This window comes from Arachis ipaensis, chromosome B8 (assembly GCF_059453495.1).
Source record: "Arachis ipaensis isolate K30076 ecotype BB chromosome B8, ASM5945349v1, whole genome shotgun sequence".
NCBI classification, from domain to species: Eukaryota; Viridiplantae; Streptophyta; class Magnoliopsida; order Fabales; family Fabaceae; genus Arachis; species Arachis ipaensis.
In genome coordinates, this window is record NC_142443.1 from 110,242,526 (window position 1) to 110,247,402 (window position 4,877).

The window sequence follows — 4,877 nt, forward strand, 5'->3', positions numbered from 1 at the left end:
AGCATCCAAAAGCCAATAATCCATGCCAACAACTTTGAACTTAAACCACAGCTCATCACCCTTGTTCAGAACAACTGTTCGTTTGGAGGAGGTGTTCAAGAAGACCCCAATCAACATTTGACCACCTTCCTGAGAATATGTGACACAGTGAAGTATAATGGTGTTCATCCTGACACCTATAGACTACTCTTGTTTCCATTCTCACTTAGGGACAAAGCAGCCAAGTGGCTGGAATCTTTCCCAAGGGAAAGCTTGACAACTTGGGAATACGTGGTGAACAAATTCTTAGCAAGATTTTACCCTCCTCAACGAATCAATAGGCTGAGAGCTGAGGTCCAAACTTTCAGGCAACAAGATGGTGAGACTCTATATGAAGCATGGGAGAGGTTTAAAGACCTAACAAGGAGGTGCCCACCAGATATGTTCAACGAATGGGTGCAGTTGCACATTTTTTATGAAGGGCTCTCTTATGAGTCAAAGAAGGCCATAGACCATTCATCCGGAGGATCTTTGAACAAGAAGAAGACTATTGAGGAAGCCATAGATGTTATTGAAACAGTAGCAGAAAACGACTACTTCTATGCTTCCGAAAGAGGGAACACAAGAGGAGTAATGGAGCTAAACAATGTAGATGCTCTGTTGGCCCAAAACAAGCTCATTACCCAGCAGCTGGCTAACCTCACCAAGAAGATGGAGAGGAACCAAGTAGCAGCAATCTCAACTTCATCAACAACCCAAGAAGGAGTGAATGAAGAAGCAGAGGGTAGTCAGGAGCAAGCCAATTACATTGGGAATTCACCAAGGAAAAACTATGATCCATACTCCAAGACCTACAACCCTGGGTGGAAAAACCACCCAAACTTTGGGTGGGGAAGTGAGCAAGATCAAAACCAAGACCAGAGACGTTACAACTCCAACAACAATGCAGCTCACCAGCAATTCACACAGAGGACATCTCAACACCCCCACAACAACACTTATCCACACGCCTACCAAAACCAAAACAGCACATCTGCTCCGAATCACCCATCAATTGATGACAAGCTCTCTAAGATCGAAACCTTAATTGAAGGAGTATGCAAAGACATTCGAAACAGTAAAGCATTCAGAGAGGAAGTGCAGTCAAACATGCAGAATCAAAATACTGCCATCAAGAAACTGGAGACACAAATCAGCTATCTATTTAAGCAGCTTCCTAACCACAACCTTTGCTATGATGCCAATTCAAGCAAAAGGGAGGAGTGTCCAGCTATCACACTTAGGAGTGGGAAGGAACTGAAGGAACTGCCCCAAAAACCACAAGAAGAAAGCTCAAATGAAAAGGGAAAAGAGCAAGATGGAGTTCAACCTCCCATGCCAAGTCCGCAGAAAGAAAAAGGGATGCCACAACTGAACATCTCAAGAGCTCCATATCCCCAGCTATTGAAGAAAAAGGAAGATGATAACCAGTTCTTGAGATTTTTGGAATTCTTCAAGAAACTACAAATCAACATACCCTTTGCTGAAGCCATAGAACAAATGCCACTCTATGCCAAGTTTTTGAAGGAGCTAATGACTAAGAAGAGAAGCTGGAAGAACAATGAGACTGTGATACTAACTGAAGAGTGTAGTGCTATCATTCAGCATAAACTACCCCAGAAACTGAAGGATCCTGGGAGTTTTCAGATCCCTTGTATTATAGGAGAAATCACAGTAGAGAAGGCTCTTTGTGACTTAGGGGCCAGCATCAATTTGATGTCAGTAGCTATGATGAGAAAGATGAAAATTGAGGAGGCTAAACCAACAAAAATGGCCCTACAACTGGCAGACCGATCGTTCAAATTCCCTCACGGGATAGTAAAGGATTTGCTGGTAAAAGTGGGAGATTTCATATTTCCAGCAGATTTTGTGGTGCTGGACATGCGGGAGGACGCCAAGACCTCCATCATCTTAGGAAGGCCATTGATAAACCACTATTTTATGGTTTATATTGTGTTTAATTGTGTGGTTTTGTCATGATCCTTGCCCACTTTAGCATGCATTTAGATTTCCTTCCTAAATTCAGTACATGTTTGAAAATTGCTTCCTAGAGACTTTAATTATTTACTTTTAATTCTCCTTTATTCCATTCGATGCCGTGATCTGTGTGTCAAGTGTTTCAGGCCTTATAGAGCATGAATGAGATGGAGATTGGAGAGGAAGCTAGCAAAAATGGAAGGAACACAAGAATTTGAGGAGATAACCAGCGAAAAGTGACGCGGTCGCATGGCTCATGCGACCGCGCGAAGGAACGCAAATCGCAGCAACGCGGCCGCATGGCTTGCGCGGCCGCGCGGATTGGAAAGCGCAAGCGACGCGGTAGCGTGGACGACGCGAACGCGTGGAGAGGAAAAGCGCAAGCGACGCGTCCACATGGATGACACGATCGCGTGACATGTGCGATCTGCATAATCTGCAGAAATTCGATGGGGGCGATTTTGGACCTTATTTCGGCCCAGTTTTCGGCCCAGAACAGCAGACTAGAGTCAGAGAATATGCAGAAATAACACACACATTCATTCTGTAGTTTTAGATCTAGTTTTTTTCACTCTCTTAGGTTTTTCTCTCTAGTTTTTAGGATTTTAATTTTTAATTGATCTTAGCATTGGAACATTGAGAAGAGTTATTTCCTCATCAAGACTTCATCACTCTAGTTTGTTCTCTTAACTTGGTTTTATTCTTCCATGTTCTTTGTTATGTTCAATTTTGTCATTCAGATACTTTTATGATTAATTAATGCAAGGATTATTTCTCTTTAATTCAATTTCAATTCCAATAATTATGTCTTCTTTTAATTCCCTTTCATGTGCCATGGATTCTTTATTTACAATGCGTGAGTAGTTTCATTACTTGATAGGGAGTTGATTAAAAGGAATTCTTGAGTTGGAAAGATTGAAGGAGAAATTTATAGTTGGGTTAAATGTTAGATTGCTATCCTGTCACCAACGCCAATCCCTTTGAACTAAGTGGGTTGTAACTCGTGAATAGATCTGGCAGTCCAACTTGTTTGACTTTCCCTTACCTAGTAAAGGATAACCAAACAGAGTAACCGTTAATTATAAATCAATCTTAAAAATCACTCCATCAATGATAGAGATTCTAACTAATCAATTCCCAGTCAAGGCTTTTATTTATATTATTTAAAATTCCTCAATTTAAATTCCAATTTACTTAGCTCAACTTCTTGGAACATCTGATTAATAAAACAGCACACTTTTCTGCAACTCGTTGGGAGACGACCTGGGACTTAAAACTCCCAGTAATTTTAATTTAAACTCTCTGTGACATATTTCTAAATTGATAGGCAGATTTTCGGTGAGTTAAGAACTATACTTGCAACGTAACCATTTTAATAAATTTTTAATTCACCAACTTCAGCTCCCCAACAAATTTTGACGCCGTTACCGGGGAGTTGCAATAGAGTGCTAATTTTATTAATTAGAATTTATTTTTTTGCATTTTATTTAATTTTGCTACTATGAGCTGCATGTTTCTTCCGTCAAATGACGCGTTCACTTCCTGATCCGCGCTTGCTAATATTCGATCCTGAAATTGAAAGAACAATTTCACGAATAAGGCGAGAACACCGTAGGTTAGCCCGCTCTGAGGGCGGATCTGAAAGTGAATTTGAGGAAGAAACCAGCCCTCGTTCTACTGATTCGGTTGTTCTACGCACAGAAAACATGGCAGCTAGAAGAGTTACCATTCAAGAGGAAGGAGCCCCTGATTTTACAATGCAACCGTTTCAAGCGCCTCATCCAGCGGTAGCTACAGATTTTGAAATAAATACCGCACTATTAAATTTGATGCCCAAGTTTCATGGCCTACCTGCTCAAGAGCCTATCAAGCACTTGAGAGATTTCCAGGCAGCCTGTTCTACTGTCAGGCGTGATGGCACTGATGAAACTTCAATTCTGCTGAAAGCTTTTCCATATTCTCTTGAGGGAAAAGCAAGAGAGTGGTACTATACTCAACCTCTAGCAAATGTATCCAACTGGGATACACTCAGAAAGGAGTTTCTGGAGAAATTCTTTCCATCTGAAGTTACTGAAAAACTGAGGAAGGATATCTCTACAATTGTTCAGGATGACAATGAGACTCTCTTTGAATACTGGGAGCGCTTCAATAATCTTCTGGAAGCATGCCCCCACCACATGATTGACAAGATCGTGCTACTCAGCTATATCACACAAGGTATGAGACCCCAAGACAAGACCACATTGGAAAGTGCCAGCAATGGGTCTATGAAGAAGTACAAGACCACTAATGAAGCTTGGCAATTGATCAGTGATCTAGCTGAATCTACTCGGAACCACAGACAGAAGCAAGGTCGTTCAAAAGCCATTGCAGAAGTATCTTCTGGCATAGAGACTGCTGCTCTAAATCGAAGCATCTGTGAGATGACCAACCTGCTGAAGCAAATGCAGTTGAATTAACAAGCTCAGCAAACTCAACCGCAGCAAAACCAACAACTAGTTCCACAACAAATTTGCGAAATTTGTGCTGATTACAGCCATTACACTGATGAATGCCCACAGCTCCAACAAGAAGACAACATGGTGGTATTCACTCACAACTTCTATGACCGCCCCAACCAAGGGTACAATCAAAGTGGAAATAATAACCATGGATGGTAGGACAATTCAAACCAAAATTGGAGGGACAATAATAATAGGGGAGGCAGAGATAACCAGGGAAATCAGAGGTGGAATAATAACAACAACAGGCAGCAAAATCAACCTTACCGAGCACCTCACCTGAGGCAAAACCAAGGACCACCGAACAATCAGCAGCAAACCTCTCAGTTTACTCATTCTTCTGTATCTTCTAATGAAGATTTATTACAAGCTTTTGAGAAA

At 41.4% G+C, this 4,877-nt stretch overlaps 2 non-coding genes across 2 annotated transcripts; both read right to left on the reverse strand.

The window, feature by feature from the left end:
• Nucleotides 1–318: 318 nt before the first annotated feature.
• Nucleotides 319–425, reverse strand: LOC148549239 (small nucleolar RNA R71). The gene has a single exon (XR_015898116.1). It is a non-coding gene; the product is annotated as a small nucleolar RNA R71 (small nucleolar RNA).
• Nucleotides 426–4,070: 3,645 nt separating this feature from the next.
• Nucleotides 4,071–4,178, reverse strand: LOC148549240 (small nucleolar RNA R71). The gene has a single exon (XR_015897938.1). It is a non-coding gene; the product is annotated as a small nucleolar RNA R71 (small nucleolar RNA).
• Nucleotides 4,179–4,877: the final 699 nt, after the last annotated feature.